The sequence below is a fragment of the Muntiacus reevesi genome, chromosome 22, assembly GCF_963930625.1.
Source record: "Muntiacus reevesi chromosome 22, mMunRee1.1, whole genome shotgun sequence".
NCBI classification, from domain to species: Eukaryota; Metazoa; Chordata; class Mammalia; order Artiodactyla; family Cervidae; genus Muntiacus; species Muntiacus reevesi.
This window is the reverse complement of record NC_089270.1, coordinates 35,704,465-35,727,591: the sequence shown is the minus strand read 5'-3', so window position 1 is coordinate 35,727,591 and position 23,127 is coordinate 35,704,465.

Here is a 23,127-nt window from a genome sequence, read left to right as displayed (position 1 = left end):
CCCCCTTGACACAAGAGGGAGAAGGTGGTCACTTATTTAGGCTCACTTGTTCAGTCATGCTGTGGGGAGGGAGAAACACTGCAAAAAAATATCCCTGGTATGTGTGGGGAGCGCTCGCAGTGTCTGGGCCACACTGGGTTTGCCGCCACTCACAGAGTGTGTGCTTTTCTGGTCTTCACTGCTCAGGCTCCGGGTTGCTCTGCAGAGGAACTGTCTAAAACGGGCCATGGGTTCTGTGCACTTCCCAGGTCTAAGCTGCTCATGTTCAGGTTCTCGGGTACTCCACAAAGGGGCAGACTCAGTTCGGCCTTCTTTTGTGCCTTTCCCAGGTCCAAGCAGCTCAGGTGACCAGGTGCTTGGTGAGTTCACTCTCCCCAGGTGCGGTGGTGCATCTTATCACCTCCCCCATCCCAGCCACTGGGTTTTCAGCAGGAGTGCCATCTCAGGTGTGCCATGTAGGGAGAGAGTATTTTTTCCCCTTTTTGGCAAGATTTTGGAAATAAATAGCTTTGAGTGAAGCTCATCAGTGTTGCCCATAATACTTTGAGCTGACCAAAGTGAATATCTCTAAACAAAACAAAAGCATATTCATATAATCTTTGAATCCAGAATCAAATTATAAACCTTATTATTGATTCATTATTTTTCTCCTATGAACTTTGCTAGTCTTTTCTATACCATATTTCATTCATAAGGATCAAATTATCTCTAAGGATATACAGAAAATAGTTACTTATATTAATTTGGTAGTCTCTATATGATCATGGCACAGTACCATCTAAACTCTGAACTCCTAAAATTGAATGCAAGAAAAATTAGAATTAAAAAATAATAATGACTATTTGAAAGCATGTCAAGTTTTCCTCAGCCTATCCTTCTATTATTATAATTCTCTAAGCTTCAAAATTTATTTTAAGATAAATGAAGAATTAACTTAAGCTCAATGTAGATTTTTTGTAGTTTTGCTGCATAGATGGTAATAATAACTTTTTAAAAACTATTTTTCTGAACTTAAAAAGGATTAATTCTTTTGAGTACCTTTTTTCCTTTCTCACTTTGGCACTTTCCTGCTGGACAAAAGACCATGATCCGCTTTCACCTTATGATTACCATATACTTTCAAAGTTATCAAAACCAACAAGGAGAGTGATCATTTCTCATTGCTAGCAATCTTGGATGACATGTGTTCTATAACTATTATATATAAATTCAGAAAAATAATGCTGTGACAAAGATAATTTTGACAGTCACTCCTTACAACCGCTCGGTACTAAATTCATGAATTATAGGTGCCTTCCCTAATACTGCAAAACCTATCAGAAGGAATAGTAGCAGAATGAGGTTGTATTCTCACAAGAATATGAAGGATTATGAAGATCTGTTAATAATGACCTGGAGCTTGACACCATGTCATCCGGTACTTTCACTTTAAATATACTGGTTCATATATAGGAAAACACTACATTAATTTTTACCTAACATTTATCCAATCACCTATGTACCTGTCTACCTACCCACTTTATCAATGCTTTGCAGTTTTGATCCATAAGATTAATAGTTGATAAAGTAATTCCAAATGATATTATTCACTTAAATCTATTTAAACCAGTTTAAATTAGTATTCTAAATATGTGTCCTACTTTCTTAATATTGGAAACTCTCTTATTTACTCATTAGATAAAGATAAATACTGTGTCATGAATTCTTTAGTTAGAAGGAATAGCTCTTAGAAAAGGAAGGAACCAATAAGAAAGACCTTCTGGTACACAATAGGAAATACATTATATCTTTATTTTCACACCCCAACTCTGCTCAGTTACTACAGGTCACCACTTGTGATACTCTCATTTTACCATCTGCAACAGACCATTTAGGAGATATTGAAATTCTTATACCAGCCTCTTCACCACCCAAGGAGAGACTCTCCAATAATATCCCAGAAAACTAGTTATGTCTCTCTGTTATACCTACCGTACTAAAGACCAGACAACAGGGTGACACGGATTTCTTCACCAGTTCTCAAAATTGAGGTAAGTATAATCTTAGAAAGTTGAGGATATCACTGACAGAGATGTGCCTCTCTGAATTAACTTTAATGGGGGGAAAAAAAAGGCTCTAGAAATAATTTCAAGGGAAAGAAACTAAAAAAGAATCAGTTGTCTAAACTGGCTCTGCCTTAGACCCAAGTCTTACTTAATGGCTCTATGTAAAGTACTTTACTCATCCTCAGTATTTCAGTCAAAATCAGAAACCATAGATTTATAGCATATTGTACACAGTGTCATGAAATTCTACAGAGCATAGCTTATAAACAAAGAACACATTTTACAAAAAGTGGAAGTGCAGCTACTGACTCATGTTCATAGAATTGACTAGTTGCAAAAAATTCCCCATCGTTCTGAAGCAGTCTTTCTCTTAGAAGCGTAAAATGATATTTTAAAGATTTATTCACAGTGGCAGATAAACTACTCTAAGTCATCCAAAGAACAGTCATCAAAATCCTATCATTGACTTGAGGATTATAATATTTACATGGGAATATAAATGACCAAGCTAGCCAGAATGATTGTGGTGAGAAGAAAGTAAGCTGTGAATTAATACAACAATCTATCAAGACTTATTTTAAAGCTACAATAATTGGGAGCTCTGTATTGTAATGAGAAATATTGCTAGGTTAACTGGATTTACTTGTTAAAAAACTAAAAACAAGTGCTCAAGGCTGGTGCACTGGGAGGACCCAGAGGGAAGGGATGGGGAAGGAGGTGGGAGGGAGGATCAGGACGGTGAACACATGTAAATCCATGGCTGATTCACGTCAATGTATGGCATAACCACTACAATATTGTAAAGTAATTAGCCTCCAACTAATAAAAATAAATGAAAAAAAAAAAAAAAAAAAAAAAAAAACCTTTGGAAGTTGCCACTTTCATACTTTCAATAAGGAAAACCTGAACAAAATTAAAATTGGCTATTTTTTGTACTCATCAGAAAACTGAGGTGGCAGGCAAAACTGCCACCCACTCCAGAGTCTGAAGAAGCAAAAGAACCCAACAATCACATCTAAGGTCTCCTTATGAAAGCAGAGGCCACAAGGACCATAAATTCATAGAAACACTTTAATGGTAATTTTGACAAATTGTTGGAAGCTGAGCATAGACTAGAGTGAGAGTAAGCCACCAATCAGATATGTAGATTCAGTGGGGCTTCAAACTAGGTTTCTTTTCGGGTTTTACTTTCAGGGCGCTCACTGTATTATTACAGTGAAGAGTGAGAAAGATCCCCTTGTGGCTCTGGCAGGTGGAGGAAAAATGTAATCAGTATGAAATACTTGGAGCATTCTCTGTTAAAAGAAGAATTATTTTCTCTGCTCTACAGTGGAAGATGCTTTACGAGAGATTAACTCCACTATAGAGAAAGGTGTTTCTCCTACTCTAGCCCCCTCTAACTTTCCTGTCTCTCCTACTAAATTTTAAAAACAGAGTAAATTTTTTATATCAATTTCCCATTTAACTCAGTGTCTACTACCCAATGTATTATTTCTAGATTTTGACAGAGTTATAACACATGCTTAAAGGTAAGCAAAAGCACAGTCTGAAGAGACAAAACATCTAAACCAGACTTAGATATAGCATAGATGTTAGAATTTGCAACAGGGAATATAAAATAATAATCTAAAGGAAAAGTAGATAACTTAAAAGAATAGATGGGCAGCATAAGCAAAGAGATGAAAACTCAAAGAAATCATCAAATACAAATGTTATGAAAGATTGTAGCAAAAATGAAAAATACCTTTGATGAGCTCATCAATAGACTAGAAACAACTGAAGGAAAAAAAAAATAGGTATTTTGAAGACAGGTCAGTAGAAGCTTCTAAACTGAAATTCAAAGTGGAAAAAAAAAAAAAAAAGATGAAAACATAATACAAGTACTCTGAGAACTGATAATTCCAAAAAGTGTAATATATGCATGATTGTAGTAATAGAAGGAGGAGTGGTGCAGATGAACTATTTGAAGTAATAATTACCTAGAAACTTTCAAAATGACAGCCACCAACCAGATCTGGGTAGCTCAGAGAACAAGAAGAATCAATACCAGAAAAAGTGCAACTAGTTATATTATAATCCAAACTTCAGAGCTAAAGAGAAAAAAAAAAAAAATTCAAAGTAGCTGTAGTGGGATAGGACATTTGACCAATAAAGGAATAACATTAGAAATTACAGTGAACATCATCAGAAACCATGCAAGTAAAAAGAATAAAATAAAATATTTAAAATGTCAAAGGAATAAAACTATCAAACTAAAATTCTATAGCTGGTGAAATTATTCTTAAATAATTAAAATTAAAGGAGAAAGAAAGACTTTTGCAGAACAAATGAAAAAAAATAATAAAAGAAAAAATACCTGAAGGAATTCATCACCAGTAGATCAAGAAACATTAAATGAGGCTCTTCAAAGAGAAAGACAATGATATAGAAACACAGCTTTGCAGGAGGAAAAAATAAAAAATAAAAATAAAAAAGTACTCATAAGGATATAAATGATGATAAAGTAAAATAATTTATATTCCTTATTCTCAATCGACCAAAAAAGAAAGATAAAAAAATTTATATAGTATCAATGTATGGAGTGATTATATAATGTTGGTGTTGTTCAGTTGCTTAGTCCTGTCTGACTCTTTAAAGCCCCATGAACTGTAGCAAAACAGGTTTCCCTGTCCTTCACCATCACAATGGAGCTTGCTTAAACTCATGCCCATTGAGTTGGTGATGACATTCAACCATCTCATCCTCTGTTGTCCCTTTCTCCTCCTGCCTTCAATCTTTCCTAGCATAAGGTTTTTTCTAATGAGTCAGATTTTCACACCACGTGGCCAAAGTGTGGGAGTTTCAGCTTCAGCATCAGTCCTTCTGATGAATATTCAGGACTGATTTCCTTTAGGATTGATTGGTTTGATTTCCTTACAGTACAAGGGACTCTCAAGAGTCTTCTCCAACACCACAGTGCAAAAGCATCAATTCTTCCATGTTCAGCCTTCTTTATGGTCCAACTGTCACTTCCATATATGGCTACTGGAAACACCATAGCTTTGAATATACAGACGTTTGTTTGCAAAGTAGTATTGAGAGGATAACAGGCAGGAAAGCCAGGGATCTCCAAACGGAGGAAATAGCCTGCAAGTGCCAGACATTTTTATCTCTCTGAAGCAGCAGGAGGAAACAAACCAGCGATATTTTTTTCCTTCTCTATACAAATTTAAAAGGAGGTTTCTCTTAAAATGCTGTGTTGCCATGGCACCTGATTTCACCTGAAGCAAACTACTCTCAAACCTTGAGTTAACCAATATATTTCTTTTTCTTATGGAAATGTTGTCTTAAGTTATGTTAATGTGCTATGCATTTACCCCAGACTGTAAGTTCCACCAAATGGCCTAACCTACTTACTCAGATATTGTTCCCCTAATCTATGTAACCAAAACTATTTGTTGGTAATCTGCCCTTCTACAAGATTCAAGTCAATCGTTTTATGGCCAGGGATGAATTATCTGGTGCCATTCTAAATTCTAAGACATTCCTTTCTTTTCATTAACAGACTGTGAATGACTATATAACATACAGCTAAAGACTAGGAGGGAAGCATTCTTTCTGACCCCTTCTGATGCCTATGTCAGAAGCTTTCTCTATCTCCTCTATACTTTAATAAAACTTTATTACACAAAAGCTCTGAGCAATCCGGCCTCGTCTCTGGTCCTGGATTGAATGTGTCTCCTCCGGAGGCCAAGAATCCTGGCGTCTTATCGTTCAGCAACAACCTTTCAGTATCTCTGCTTTTAATACACTGTCTAGGTTTGTCATAGCTTTTCTTCCAAGAACAAGTGTCTTTAGTGTCTTCATGCCTGCTGTCACCATCCACAGTGATTTTGGAGTGCAAGAAAATAAAGTCTGTCACTGTTTCCATTGTTTTTCCATCTACTTGCCATGAAGAGATGGGACCATATGTGATGTTCATTGTTTTGGAAATGTTGAGTCTTCACTTCAGTTCAATCAATCAGTAGTGTGTGACTCTGTGTGACCCAATGGACTGAAGCACGCCAGGCCTCCCTGTCCATCATGAACTCTCGGAGCTTACCCCAACTCATGCCCATTGAGTCGGTGATGCCATCCAACCACCTCATCCTCTGTCCTCCCCTTCTCCTCATGCCCTCAATATTTCCAAGCATCAGGGTTTTTTCAAATGAGTCAGCTCTTTGCATCAGGTGACTAAAGTATTGGAATTTCAGCTTAAACATCAGTCCTTCCAATGAACACTCAGGACTGATCTCCTTTAGGATGGACTGGTTGGATCTCCTTGCAGTTCAAGGGACTCTCAAGAGTCTTCTCCAACACCACAGATCAAAAGCATCAATTCTTCAGCTCTCAGTTTTCTTCATAGTCCAACTCTCACATCCATGCATGACTACTGGAAAAACCATAGCGTTGACTAGACAGACTTTTGTTGACAAAGTCATATCTCTGCTTTTTAATATGCTGTCTAAGTTCATCTTATCTTTTCTTCCAAAGAGTAAGCATCATTTAATTTCATGATTGCAGTAACCATCTGCAGTGATTTTGGAGCCCAAAAAAATAAATTCTGCCACTGTTAAATGATAGGATTGGATGCCATGATCTTAGTTTCCTGAATGTTGAGCTTTAAGGCAACTTTTTCACTCTCCTTTTTCACTTTCATCAAGAGGCTCTTTAGTTTTTCTTCACTTTCTGCCACAAGGGTGGTGTCATCCGCATATCTGAGATTATTGATATTTCTCCTGAAAATCTTGATTCCATCTTGTGCTTCATCCAGCCAAGCGTTTCTCACGATGCATTCTGCATATAAGTTAAATAAGCAAGGTGACAATATACATCCTTGGTGTGTTCCTTTCCCAATTTTGAACCAGTCCATTGTTCCATGTCTGGTTCTAACTGTTCTTTCTTGACCTGCATTCAGTTTTCTCAGGTGGCAGGTCAGGAGGTCTGGTATTTCTATCTTACTAATAATTTTCCATAGTTTGTTGTGATCCACACAGTCAAAGGCTTTAGTGTAATGAATGAATGTAATGTAAGGCTTTAATGTAATGAAGTGTAACATTAACATTAGTAGTTAATGTTTTTTTCTGGAATTTTCTTGTTTTATCTATGATCTAACAGATGTTAGCAATTTGACCTTTGGTTCCTCTGCTTTTTCTAAAACCAGCTTGAACATCCAGAAGTTTGCAGTTCATGTACTGTTGAAGCCTCATTTGGAGAATTTTGAGTATTACTTTACCAGCGTGTGAGATGAGTGCAATTGTGTGGGATTGCTTTTCTTTGGGATTGGAATGAAAACTGACCTTTTCCAGTCCTGAAGCCACTGCTGAGTTTTTCAAATTTGCTGTCATATTGAGTGCAATATTTTCACAGCATCATCTTCTAGGATTTGAAATAGCTCAACTGAAATTTCATTACCTCCAGTAGCTTTGTTCATAGTGATGCTTCCTAAGGTCCACTTGACTTCACATCCCAGGATGTCTGGCTCAAGGTGAGTGATCATAGCATTATGATAACCTGGGTCATGAAGATCTTTTTTGTATAGTTCTTTGTGTATTCTTGCCATCTCTTCTTAATATCTTCTTCTTCTGTTAGATCCATACCATTTCTGTCCTTTATTTTGTCCATTTTTGCATGAAATATTCCCTTAGTATCTATAATTTCTTGAAGAGATCTCTAGTCTTTCCCATTCTGTTGTTTTCCTCGATCTCTGCCTTGAGCACTAAAGAAGGCTTTCTTATCTCTCCTTGCTATTCTTTAGAATTTTGCATTCGAATGGGTATATCTTTCCTTTTCTCCTTTGCCTTTTGCTTCTCTTCTTTTCAAAATTATTTGTAAGGCTTCCTCAGAAAGCCATTGCTTTTTTTCCATTTCTTTTTCTTGGGAATGGTCTTGATCCCTGTCTCCTGTACAATGTTATGAACCTCCATCCATACTTCATCAAGCACTCTGTCTATCAGATCTAATCCCTTGAAGCTATTTCTCACTTCCACTGTATAATCATAAGGGATTTGATTTAGATCATATATGAATGGTCTAGTGGTTTCCCTTCTTTCTTCAACTTAAGTTTGAATTTGGTAATAAGGAGTTCATGATCTGAGCCACAGTAAGTTCCAAGTCTTGTTTTTGGTGACTATTTAGAACTTCTCCATCTTTGGCTGCAAAGAATATGATCAATCTGATTTCGGTATTGCCCATCTGGTGATGTTCATGTGTAGAGTCTTCTCTTGTGTTGTTGGAAGAGGGTGTTTGCTATGACCAGTGACATCTTTTGCCAAAACTCTATTAGCTTTTGCCCCGCTTCTTTCCGTACTCCAAGGCCAAATTTGACTGTCACTCCAGGTGTCTCTTGACTTCCTACTTTTGCATTCTAGTCCCCTATAATGAAAAGGACATCTTTATTGGGTGCTAGTTCTAGAAGGTCTTGTAGGTCTTCATAGAACTTTTCAGCTTCTTCAGTATTACTGGTCTGAGCAAAAACTTGGATTACTGTGATATTGAATGGTTTGCCAAACAGAGATCATCCTGTCGTTTTTGAGACTGCACCCAAGCACTGCATTTTGGATTCTTTTGTGGACTATGATGGCTACTCCATTTCTTCTAAGGGATTCTTGTCCATAGTGATATGTATATGTATGGCCACTTATCTGAATGGCCCCATTACTACATGGAAAATCGAAGGGGAAAAGGTGGCAGGAGTGACAAATTTCCTCTTCTTAGACTCCAAAATCACTGCGGATGGTGACTGCAGTCATAAAATCAGAAGATGATTACTTCTTGGCAGGAAAGCAATGACAAACCTGGACAGTGTGTAGAAAAATCAGAACCATTACTCTGTTGACAAAGGTCCGTATATTTAAGGTGATGGTCTTCCAAATGATCATATACAGTTATGAGAGCTGGACCATAAAGAAGGCAGAATGCCAAAGAACTGATACCTTCACACTGTGGGGCTGGAGAAGACTCCTGAAAGTCCCTTGGACAACATGGAGATCAAACAAGTCAATCGTAAGAGATATCAACCCTGAGTGTTCACTTGAAGGACTGATTTTAAAGCTGAAGCTCCAGTATTTTGGTCATCTGATGTGAACAGACAACTCATTGGAAAAGTCCCTGATGCTGGGAAAAATTGAAGGTAGAAGGAGAAGAGGGCATAAGAGGATGAGACAGCTGGATGGCATCACTGACACTGGTTCACTGATGAATGTGAACTTGGGCAAACTCCAGGAGATGGTGAGGGACAGGGAGGCCTGGCATGTTGCAGTCCTTGGGGTCGCAAAGAGTTGGACACAACTGCCCAGCTGAACAAGAACAACAACGAGCAGCTGAGTAGACAGAGGTCTGTTAACTGGGTCATGGCAATCTCGGGAAAGCTAAAAGGTACACTCTAGATCTATTCTGCTTGAGAGTACTTTCAGATGTCCAGGTACACTTAGTGATTAGTTAGGTGATTATGAGTTATTGATTTACTGGTGAAGTGAGGCTATAGATATGAATTTAATACAGACATGACATTTAAATCTGTGGTACAAGATATATGGGGAGAGATAAAAAGAGAAAGAGAGTAAAGAAACAAAAATGAGAGGTTTTCAAAACCAAAATTTCAGGACAGGCAAAGATCAAAATACATTGCATAAGGAAATGAGCAGTGATCAGCAAATAGCATTACTTCTGATAATACTAAAATCCAGTAATAATTAATTTTTTAGGGCACTCAGTATACCTTGAAGTTTAAGATTTTAACCATTGATGCTTAAAACTCCTACCTAAAATGACTTTCCCAACATTGGCCCAGTATAAAATATAGAATATTCAATGCTCATATAGGTCAATTTCTTTACAACTATACATTATTTTGGAAACAACAACCTCAGATATACAGACAATACTACTCTAGTGAAGAAAGCAAAGAGAAACTAAAGAGCCTCTTGATGAGGATGAATGAAGAGAGTGAAAAAGCTTCCTAAAAACTCAACATTCTAAAAACTAAGATCATTGCATCCATTTTCATCACTTCATGGCAAATAGATGTTGAGAAAGTGGAAACAGTGACAGATTTTCTTTTCTTTGGCTACAAACTTACTGCAGACTGTGACTACAGCCATGAAATTAAAAGACACTTGCTTCCTGGAAGAAAAGCTTTGACAAACCTAGGCAGCATATTTAAAAGCAGAGACATCACTTTTCCAACAAAAGTCTGTATAGTCAAAGTTATTGTTTTCCCAGCAGTCAATGTGGGGACGTAAGAGTTGGACCATAAAGAAGGTCCAAATATTGATGCTTTCAATTTGTGATGCTGGAGAAGATTCTTGAGAATCCCTTGGACAGCAAGGATATCAAAATATTCAATCCTAAAGGAAATAAATTCTGAATATTCACTGGAAGGACTGATGATGAAGCTGAAGTTCCAATACTTTGGGCACCTGATGGGAAGAGTCGACTCACTGGAAAAGACCCTGATGCTGGGGTAAATTGAGGGCAGGAGGAGAAGGAGGCAAAAGCAGATGAGATTGCTGGATGGCATTACGACTCAGGAGACATGAGTTTGAGCAAATTCTGGGAGATAGTGAAGGACAGGCAAGCCTATTATACTGCAGTCCATGGGTTCGAAAAAAGTCAGGCAGGACTTAGCAACAGAACTTTTTTTTTTTTTTTTTTTTCTGAATTCTTATTCTCATCATTAAATAAAATAGATTATAAATTTTTATTTCTTTTTTTCCATTTATTTTTATTAGTTGGAGGCTAATTACTTTACAATATTGTAGGGTTTTTTGCCGTACTTTGACATGAATCTGCCATGGATTTACATGTATTCCCCATCCAGAGCCCCCCGCCCACCTCCCTCCCCACCCCATCCCGCTGGGTCTTCCCATTGCACCAGCCCGAGCACTTGTCTCATGCATCCATTATAAGTTTCAAAGCTTTTTCAAATTTGTTACTGGAAATCTGTTTTTTTTTTTTTTTTTTTTAAGAAACAGAAAGCTTTCTTATCCTTCTGCTAGGCATACTTACTTCTATTCAGTCTCTCAGTAATGTCTCTATGCAACCCCATGGACAGTAATCTGCCAAGCTTCCCTGTCCATGGGATATCCCAGGCAAGAATACAGTGTGCATCCATTTCTTTCTTCAGGGGATCTTCCTGATTCAGGGATCGAACCTGCGTCTCCTGCTAAGGAGGGAGTTCTTTACCACGGAGCCATCTGGGAAGCGTCATATAGCATATACTTATTGCAAATATGTTGCTCATTGAATTAATGCTTATCCCCTTAATCCCCTTGAGGGAAAAAACATATATATGTCTAAGACTCTTATCTCTACCTAAAAGAGAAATACAAACTGTTTTAAAAATATTTTCATAAAATGACTCTCTTGCTCTGAAATGGAGTATATGAGTTTGTTTTTAAATATAGTCTATACAAGTTAAATTAGGATGCCTTGAAATCATTTGATTGTTGCTATAATTTGTCTTATTGAATAAGCCATCAGTGTTCTCAGAAAATAAGGCACATTCTTTGATCAACACATTAATATGACAGTCTCCTCTGCAATAATTTTAAGTTTTGTTATTATGACATGTATCTGTAGTTATTATTTATTCTTGGAAAAGATTATTGCATGTTTATCATGACATATGAAAGGAAGCAAATTACTGTTGAAGAGGAACAGGGAGAAATTCACATATATTGATCTAACTAAAAAACTAGATTAATCCTGAGTTTACTATCAAGAATGAGGTCTAGTATTCATTATGATAGAGTCACTTAACTCTTTCCAGAAGTAAAGCCCTTTTTGACACTGTGAAGCCTCAACTAAAGCTAATCCTATGACCTAAGAAACATTATTGATTTAAAACTGAATAATATAGTTTTCTAACACACAGTTCTTTGGCCTAAATAACTTCTAAACTGAATTCTTTTACTTATTGTTTATTGAGTTCAGATTTTTCACTGAATCTCTGTATATACAAAAGGGAGAAAATAAAATGAACTAAAAACAGTGTGATTTTGCCATGTTACTTTTAATCTTGATATCAAGGTTGTATATCAAATCCCTTAAATTTCTTCAATTTATGAAGAGAATTAATCACTCTGGTGAATTACTGTATAATCACCAAATGAATTAAAAAATGCACAAAAATAAATGTTTCTTTGGAAAACAAGAAAATAAAGGAAAGAAAAATTTCAAAACTGCCAAATAGTAGGCTAGTGTGTAATAGTGAATGTGAAAGAGGCAAGTTCAGAAGAAATAAAAATTTTGAGAATTAAACTTAAGACAGACAGCTTTAAACACTGGTTAGGAAATTTTGTTATAAAAATCTATTACATGTCTAGAAAGGCTGTCCCCATTGTGTTTAAAGGTTAAGATTTAGTTTTAGACTAAACTAAAGGACAGGAAATCAGTTCTGAATATTCATTGGAAGGACTGATGCTGAAGCTGAAGCTCCAATATTTTGGCCACCTGATGCAAAGAACTGACTCATTGTAAAGACCCTGATGCTGAGAAAGATTGAAGGCAGGAGGAGAAGGGGAGGACAGAGGATGAGATGGTTGGGTGGCATCACCGAGTCAGTGGACATGAGCTTGAGCAAGCTATGGGAGCTGGTGATGGACACAGAAGCCTGGCATATTGCAGCCCGTGGGGTTGCAGAGTCAAACATGACTGAGCAACTGAGCAGACTGACTGAATTAGTATTAGACATTTAAGGCTCTTTGTGGTATATGAACCATTTGAAGGGACACCTTTTGAATTTATATATTAAACTGTGCCAAGAAAAAAACAGAGCTGCTCTTCTCTTAACAGAAATTTTCAAATAATGTTATCATGTTCCTACAAATATCCTGACTATATAGAATAAGCATTATTTGCTAGATTTATTTTTAGGCATAATGATTTTGTATGATCTGTTAATATGTGTTTAGGGATTATAAGCAAGAACATTAGAATTTTTATAACAGAATGTCAACATAGAATTAAAGGAGAATGAGTTAAGATGTTACTATGGGAATGGTTGTTTATTTTCTTAACAAAGAATCTTTTAAGATGACTTTATATACAAAGGCATCTTATCTGTGAATCTTATTCATCCTACTGAATATGTAGATGTCCTTTTATTTTATTTTATTCTAAAGATTCTGGGGCAAATTTATTAATAGTAGAGAAAGGAAACATACATTTGCCTAAAACTATGCAGTATTATTGATTTGAAATGCCTTATGCAAAAATAATCAACATTTCAGTGACAATATTTGCAATGACCTAAGAAAACTGTTAACTTCACCATGTAAAGAAGGACATAATATATTCAAAATAAAACTGCACATGATAATATATGAAATTACTGTCACAAAATATTTGAATATTCAGGTTTGTTTCCTTGAAGAATACTTTTTTAAAACTAGGATAGTTACAAATAGTGGGAGTTGTTAACAATCTGTCACCCAAAATCAGAAAACAATGAGGCATTATCTGGAAAATGTAAATTTCCCTTGACATAGTAATAAAATTCATATTCAAGTTTAGTGATTTTAAAATTTTTCTTTCAAATTATCAATAAAGCTCTTCATCTTCAAATCTAAAAATAAAATTAGACGTCATGGACAGATGAGCCTGGCAGGCTACACTCCATGGGGTAACAAAGAGTTGAACAGACTGAACATCTAACACTTTCACTTTCACACTAAAGAATAATAGAATTCTTCCAAAATAAACAAGAAATTTAAATATGAAGAAAATTCAACTAAAGTTATTTTGACTTGAAAACATCTAAACTACGCTCAAGATATTACTCATATGAGGGAGGTGTGATGTCTTTTTTCCTTATAAATTTACTCTCAAGTAGAGAAATGATTCTGTGATCATGTATGTTTAAATGCATCCCCATTCAAATCCATTACTAATATTCTCACTGAAAAAGCAAAATATCCAGAGCTGCTTTTCTGGGTTATTATACTAAGAACAAGATAAAGTTATTGTAGAAAAATATGGGCTGTATATTAAAAAAAAAAAAAAAAAAGTGGTTTCAAAACTAAACATCCAAAATGCAGGTTCAAGTTTTTTGTTTGTTTGTTTTTGTTTTTTTATGTATTAACCCGAATGCAAGATGGTATGTTATTAGCTTCGCTCTACAAATGAAGAAATTGACACCAACAGAGAGTAAGTAACCTTCCTGAACTAATCTGGCAAGTAAACCTAGACTAAAACCCAACCAATTTATCCACAACGTTCAAGTATTTCTCTGCTAGAAAATACTATGTATATATAGGGAAAGAGTAGCTCAGATCAGTTCAGTCACTGAGTTGTGTCCGACTATTTGCATCCCCATGGCCAGCAGCATGCCAGGCCTCCCTGTTCATCACCAACTTCTGGAGCCTAATCAAACTCATGGCCATTGAGTCGGTGATGCCATCAAACCATCTCATCCTCTGTCCTCCCTTTATCCTGCCTTCAATCTTTCCCAGCATCAGGGTCTTTTCAAATGAGTCAGCTCTTTGCATCAGGTGGGAAAAGTACTGGAGTTTCAACTTCAGCATCAGTCCTTCCAAAGAATATTCAAGACTGATTTTCTTTAGGATGGACTGGTTGGATCTCCTTGCAGTCTAAAGGACTCTCAAGAATCTTCTCCAACACCACAGTTCAAAAGCATCAATACTTCAGTGCTCAGCTTTCTTTACAGTCCAACACTCATATCCACACATGACTACAGGAAAAACCATAGCTTTGAAAAGATGGACCTCTGATGGCAAGTAATGTCTCCACTTTTTAATATGCTGTCTAGGTTTGTCACAGCTTTTCTTCCCAGGAGCAAGCACCTTTTAATTTTATGACTGAAGTCACAATCTGCAGTGATTTTGGAGTCCCCAAAAAATAAAGTTAGTCACTGTTTCCATGGTTTCCCAATCTACTTGGCATGAAGTGATGGGACCAGATGTCATGATCTTAGTTTTCTGAATGTTGAGTTTTAAGTCAACTCTTTCACTCTCCTATTTCACTTTCATCAAGAGACTCTTTAGTTCCTCTTCACTCTCTGCCATAAGGGTGGTGTCATCTGCATATCTGAGGTTATTGATATTTCTCCAGGCAATCTTGATTCCAGCTTGTGCTTCATCCAGCCCTCCATTTTGCATAATGTACTCTGCATGTAAGTTATATAAGCAGGGTGACAGTATACAGCCTTGACCTACTCCTTACCCAATTTGGATCCAGTCGGTTGTTCCATGTCTGGTTCTAACAACTGCTTCTTGACCTGCACACAGATTTCTCAGGTAAGGTGGTCTGGTATTCCCATCTCTTTAAGAATTTTCCACAGTTTGTTGTGATTTACAGAGACAAAGGCTTTGGCATAATCAATAAAGCAGAAGAAGATGCTTTTCTGGAATTTGCTTGCTTTTTATATGAACCAACACATGGCAATTCAATCTCTGATTCTTCTGAATTTTCTAAATCCAACTTGAACATCTGGAAGTTCATGGTTCACGTACTTTTGAAGTCTTGCTTGGAGAATTTGAGCATTACGTTGCTAACATGTGAGATGAGTGCAATTGTGCAGTAGTTTGAAGATTCTTTGACATTGTCTTTTTTGGGATTAGAATTAAAACTGAGCCCTTCCTGAGTTTTCCAAATTTACTGGCATATTGAGTGAAATACTGAGACCACTGCTGAGTTTTCCAAATTTACTGGCATATTGAGTGAAATACTTTCACAGCATCATCTTGTAGGATTGGAAATAGTTCAACTGGAATCCCATCACCTCCACTAATTTTGTTCATAGTGATGCTTCCTAAGATTCACTTGACTTCACATTCCAGGATGTCTGGCTGTAGATGAGTGATCACACCATCATGATTGCCTGGGTTGTGAAGATCTTTTTTGTACAGTTATTCTGTGTATTGTTGCCACCTCTTAATTTCTTCTGCTACTGCTAGGTCCATACCACTTTTGTCCTTTATTGTGCCCATCTTTGAATGAAATATTCCTTTAGTATCACTAATTTTCTTGAAAAGACCTCTAAGTCTTTCCCATTCTGTTGTTTTCCTCTATTTCTCTGCACTAAGCAGTGGGGAAGTCTTTCTTATCTTTCCTTGCTATTCTTTGGAACTCTGCTTTCAAATGTGTATATCTTTCCTTTTCTCCTTTGTCTTTCGATTCTCTTCTTTTCAAAGCTATTTGTAAGGCCTCCTCAGACAACTATTTTCCCTTTTTTTTTTCCCTTGGGGATGGTTTTGATCACTGCTTCCATCCATAGTTCTTCAGGCACTTTGTCTATCAGATATAATCCCTTGAATCTATTTCTCACTTCCGCTGTATAATCATAAGAGATTTGATTTAGGTCATGCTTGAATGGTTTAGTGGTTTTCCCTACTTTCTTCAATTTAAGTCTGAATTTGGCAATAAGGAGTTCATGACCTGAGCCACAGTCAGCTCCCAGTTTTGTTTTGTTTTGTTTTGTTTTGTTTGTGACTGTATAGAATTTCTCCATTTTCAGCTGCAAAGAATATAATCAGTCTGATTTCGGTGTTGACCATCTGGTGATGGCCATGGGTAGAGTCTTCTCCTGTGTTGTTGTAAGAGGGTGTTTGCTATGACCAGTGCTTTCTTTTGACAAAACTCTGTTAGCCTTTGCCCTGCTTCATTTTGTACTTCAAGGTCAAACTTGTCTGTTACAACAGGTATCTCTTGACTTCCTACTTTTGCATTTCAGTCCCCTATAATGAAAATGACATCTTTTTTTGTGTTAGTTCTAGAATGTCTTATAGGTCTTCATAGAAGCATTTAATTTCAGCTTCTTCAGTATTACTGCTTGGGGCATAGACTTGGATTACTGTGTTATTGAATTGTTTGCCTTGGAAAAGAACGGAGATCATTCTGTCACTTTTGAGACTGCATTCATGTAGTGCATTTCAGACTCTTTTGTTAACTATGAGAGCTACATAGCTTTCTTAGTGGCTCAGACAGTAAGGAATCCATGGGCAATTCAGTAAATAATCCATGGGCAATTGTTGTCCATAATGCATTTCATCATGAAATGGATCCTCTAATAAAGATTTCCAGGGAATTGGGGAAGGAAATTCGCATTAAGGACAACATAGAACCTTAATACAAACTCTTATTCAGAGATTTATATCTCTAACAATGCAAGGTCTTCCCCTTTCTTTTGAAAGGATATAAACTACTTTTTTATTAACCAGAATATTTAAGTTCAATTCACCCTTTCTTCAAAGCAAAGTTGGCTAGGCATATCATCCAAACACCAATTTTAATGGTACTGAAACATGCTTCATACAAGAATTTTCTTTTCCCTCTTTCACTAGTGAAAGTGAAAGTTGCTCAGTTGTGTCTGACTCTTTGCCACCCCATGGACTGTAGCCTGCCAGGCTCCTCTGTCCATGGGGATTCTGCAGGCAAGAATACTGGAGTGGGTAGCCATCCCCTCCTCCAGTGTGTCTTTAACCCTCTCCCCCTACAAAGTCCCCAAATTATCCAGTAGGTTAGAACCTAGAAGCAACTCTAATGGAAAGAGAATGAGATCTGTTTTTCTACATGCTGCATAAATTCAACATTTTTTTTGACATTTATCACATGACTCAAAGATTTCTAGGTATCAAATATACAGTAGTACAAATTACAAAGCTTTCAGAAGAATAATAGAAAACTAACCAAGTGGAAATACATTTGTTCTACAAAATTATATTGATATTAATAATTCACAGAACATTACTTTCTGAGGAGCTAAATAAAAATTAATCATGATGAATTTTATTTTACATTAGCATGTACAAAGAAATGTTTAAAACCATACATCTTATAGAAGAGAAAAAGTTGTCTTTGCAAAAATGAATCAATGAATTTGGGAGAGAAATATGTTTTAAGAGATGTGAAAGTGTACCCTTCCCTAATTGATAAAAATGCTACTATATGGCTTCCCTGGTAGCTCAGACAGTAAAGAATCTGCTTGCAATTTGGGAGACCTGGGTTTGAACCCTGGGTTAGGAAAATCCCCTGATGAGGGTGTGGCAATCCATTCCAATATTTTTGACTGGAGAATCCCCATGGACAGAGGAGGCTGGTGGGTTACAGTCCACTGGTCACAGAGTCGGAAATGACTGAATGACTAAGCTCACAAAGGTATAAACAAATAAATCATAAACAATGGTATCTGACAATAATGCAAGAAAATTTCAATTCTTTTATAAGGGAAACAGCTAATTATCAGAGATGTATTTTGATGAAACTTTTCTTCTTTTCCTTTCTGAAAACAATTCAACAAAATAGGAGCTTGTCACAGTAAGAGGATAAGAGAAACCTGCATGAAACGGAGAATTTGACATTTAGATATCACTTTTAATTTTATACAGACTTCTTCTTAAGGAACTCAACTAGCGTAATTTGTTGGTTGCTGAATAAGTGGATTTTGAACAAGATAATTTATTAATTTTTTTTTTTCAGATTTTATCTGTTTCTAGACTGTTTCTAACGGTCATATAATAATTCACGCTACCCAGTGTATTTCCTCTATTTCCCTTTCTGGTCCATTTCTTATTTTATTCTATTAATATTTAAACTCAGAAGCAGACTCATTTGTGATCAATGATTAATTTAAATTCTGTAAATAACAAATATTTTATTTAACAAAGAAAAAAATAGAAAACTAGTTCCCGAAAACTACAAATGTGAGAACTATTCTGAGATGAATGGACTTCTTATGCATTTAAATGACATCTGTCAAGAAATATAGTTCTATATTAATACTGCACAGGTCACTGCAACTTATACAGTAAAATTACCAAAGGGAAGATATACATCATCTAAAAATGAGCAAAGCAGAAATAGTTTTATAGATACTCTGAAAATTGAAACAAAACAAATACCACAAATGTATACACTCAAATCTATTAAATAAAATACAGATTAAAAAAAAAATTAGTTTTGGGAACATTTCAGGGACTGTAATAAATTAACAAGGAGATATTTCTTAGGTTGGTGATCTTATGAATTAAAAACTATCAGAGAATTTCCCAATGGCCCAGTGGCTAGGACTCTGTGCTTTCACAGCTGAGGGGCTGGGTCCAATCCTTGGTCAAGGAACTAAGATCCTATAAGCCACATGAAGCAGCCAAAGATAAATAAATAATCAAGCAGCTTTCTCTTATACAATAGTTCCAAAAATATTGAATGTATTTTCACAATATGTTCAAAAGTTATCCAGTGTATTTGTTCATTTTGGATAGTATTTCTTTTTGAAATCACAGACTCTCTATTTTTTATCACCTTTTAAATTTTATAGTTGTTTTAGATTTATAGACTAAATTGCAAATATAATACTGTGTCCCATATCCAGACACATCCAGTTTTCCCTACTGTGAACATGTTATATTTGTACAGTAACTTGTCACAATTAATGAACAGGTATTGATGCATTATTATGAACTAAATCTATACTCCATTTAGATTTCCATAATTTGTAACTGATGTCCTTGAGACTGTCCCAAGATCACATCCAGAATGTGACATTACATTTATTCATCCTGTCTTTTTAGATTCTTCTTGATGGTGACAAAAAACTTTCTTAATTATAATAACTGACTTTAGTTTCTAAGGCAGAAATTTTAAAAAAGTAACTTCTTTGTAAACATGTAAACCAGGAATTTTTTTAAAAGATTAATTTGGTAACTAATGTGAACTGATTACCTGACTATAAGTAATGATAAAAAAAAAAATCCTCATTCCTTATTTACAGTTCTGTTACCTAGAACTCACAAACCAAGGTATTTTGTTTGCATTTAATTTAAATATAGCATAAATATAAATAATAGCGCTAGAAATTTTTAGCTATTTGCTAAAAGTCTTTGTTCATATCTTCTTGGCACAATGGAACAAAATTTATATCATGTTTTAGAGTTAGGGGCTTCCTAGTTCGTGCAGTGGTAAAGAATCGACATGCCAAAGCAGGAGATTCAAGAAGTACAGGTTCAGTCCCTGGGTCAGGAAAATCCCCTGAAGCAGGAAATGGCAACCTGATCCAGTATTTTTGCCTGGGAAATTCCATGAACAAAAGAGCCTGGCGGGCTATAATCCATGGAGTCGCAAAGAGCCAGACACGAGAGTGACTGAGCACACACACATTTTAAGTTAGGGTTAAAGGATACTGTGAAGGTGTATCCAGTGCAGGAGCATCTATCCCCATGAAGTAGAAGTGTACTGCTGGGATGTTCTTCCCATCCTGTAGTTTAGGGATTTTTATGGTGGTTTCATAACGGATTCATGATCCATTGTTTACTCAGTTTCCAGCCATTCTCAGTGGATGAAATGTGGGACTAAAAGTTACAGTTTCTAATCATGGCTTGGGCTTTTTGGTAACCAATCACCATTCTGAAGCCATCCAAGTGCCTAATAAGATGCACTTTAACAGAACAAGTGACCCACTTGTTCTATCACCCATGAAACACAAAGGGATTTAGGAGCTCTCTGTCAGGAGCCAGGGTCAAAGATAAAAATTAGAACAGAAGATGTTCATAGCACCCTGATGAGTCAGGACATTATAAGAGTTTTAGAAGTTCTTTAACAAGAACCAGGATCCAAGAACAAATTTTAAAACAAAGATGCTCCAAGCACTTCTATCATTGGGGAAATTACAAAGGTTTTAGGAGTTTTGTGTCGGGGAACCAGGGGCAAAAGTCATATATTTCTTATTACATCTCTTGGGCTTCCCTGGTAGCTCAGACGGTAAAGCATCTGCCTACAATGCAGGAGAACTGGGTTCGATCCCTGGGTCTGGAAGATCCCCTGGAGAAGGAAATGGCAACCCACTCCAGTATTCATGCCTGGAAAATCCCATGGACCGAGGGCTACAGTCCATGGGGTCGCAAAAAGTCGGACACAACTGAGCTACTTCATTTCACTTCATTTCTGTTACATCTCTAGCCACAAACTCCTTATAGAAAAATGATCATAAAAGTCAAAAGACACTGGCACATTCCTAGAATCCAATTCAGTCATTAATAATAATCCAGTCCACCACCATACCATATTGAAAGGTTTTCCAGGGCAAGACCATTCCATTTTGCTTTTGATCTTGTCAGGTTCTAAAGGCAGAAATGGTCTTAGAAATACACAACTTCACTTCCCCTTCAGGAATTTGGTATAATTGATCTCTGAAATGACATCTCTTGTTGTAAGATTCTTTTGAGGTAATTAATGTAAGTGTAAATTTCTCTTAATAGTAACCAATTTATTTATTGCTTTATCCCCAGCTGCTCTTTTATTTTCCTCATTTATACTTAAACTCTTCCACCTCTGAAGAACACACTAAGTTAAGTCATTGTGTTGGTCTAGATTTCAGGAAATAATAATAATATAACACGTTTCTCCCCTTGAGCCCACTCCCATTCACATAGAGTAGGTTACATAGGTGTAGAAGGACTGGGGTATCTTTACTGCCAGCCAATAATACTGAATTCACTGTTAACTCTAATTTAGCCAGATGTAGCAAAGGCATAATTTGCCCCATAAAGTTCTTAGGTATTCTGACATAAAGCTTAAAATATAGCTTCAATTTTTGCTTAGGAATCATCCCTGCTCCTAGTACTTAAGGTAGTTTTTGGAGCCTTGGTCCTATGAAATCTGCATCAAGTAGGGAAAATAATGTTGATGTAATGTGAGCAAGAAAGAACAAAGTATGGTCTTTATACTAGCATCATCCAACACTTGTCAAGAATTGCACAGTTCTACCAGCATCCTGCCCACTTGCTTCCCAGATCCAGTAGAAAAACACAGAAATCTATCTGGCGTGGTGTCCCTTTTATTTCCCTCCACTTAAGTGTAAGCATGGGCTTATTACATGATGGCTCAGGTGATAAAGAATCTGCTTCCAATGCAGGAGACCCAGGTTCGATTCCTAGGTTAGGAAGGTCCCATGGAGGAAGAAATGGTAACTCACTCCAGTATTCTTGCCTGGAGAACCCCATGGACAGAGGAGCCTAGCAGGTTACAATCCAAGGGTCACAAAATCAGACATGACTGAACCACTAATGCTACACCCGCTTGAAAGCATGTAAGCCAGCTCTTCATGCCTATCTCTCTGTTTTAGACAACCAGTGTTTCAACTGCCCATTCTAATTCTCTATTAAACTATTACCCTGAGGAGGCTATCTTTGTGCCTACAGATGGACATTACAGGCTGTGCATGTGTGCATACTCAGTTGCCTCAGTCATGTCTGACTCTATGACCTCATGGATTATAACCCACCAGGTTCCTCTGTCCATGGATTTTCCAGGCAAGAACACTGGAGGGGGTTGCTATGTGCTTCTCCATGGGATCAGGGATTGAACCCATGTCTCTTGCAGTTCTGGCATTGCAGGCAGATTCTTTACCATTGGGCCACTGGAGAAGTTCCATAAAGTGTTTTCCTTGGTATGAATAAATGATGACTTGCCATCCAAATTGGCACAGTAAATACTATTCTGGTTCTTTATCATTACTCTTAGTTTGTGTACCTATCACCCTTAAAGCAAAATCTGGTCAAGAATTAGTGTCTTATTCCTATCAAATTGGAGTGCTCACTCACCTAGAGCCAGACATCTTGGAATGCAAAGTCAAGCAGACCTTAGGAAGCACCTCTACAAACAAAGCTAGTGGAGGTGATGGAATTCCAGTTGAGCTATTTCAAATTCTAAAATATGATGCTGTGAAAGTGCTGCACTCAATATGCCAGCAAGTTTGGAAAACTCACCAGGGGCCACTGGGCTGGAAAAGTTCATTCCAATCCCAAGGAAGGGCAATGCCAAAGAATACTGAGACTACTGCACAATTGCACTCATTTCACATGCTAGCAAAGTAATGCTCAAAATTCACCAAGCTAGGCTTCAACAGTTCTCAGTGAACTGAGAATTCCAGACGTTCAAGCTGGATTTAGAAAAGGCAGAGGAACCAGAGATCGAATTGCCAACATTCGTTGGATCATAGAAAAAGCAAGAGAATTCCAGAAAAAAAAAAATTATGATTTATTTATGATTCATTGACTATGCTAAAGCCTTTGACTTTGTGGATCACAACAAACTGTGGAAAATTCTT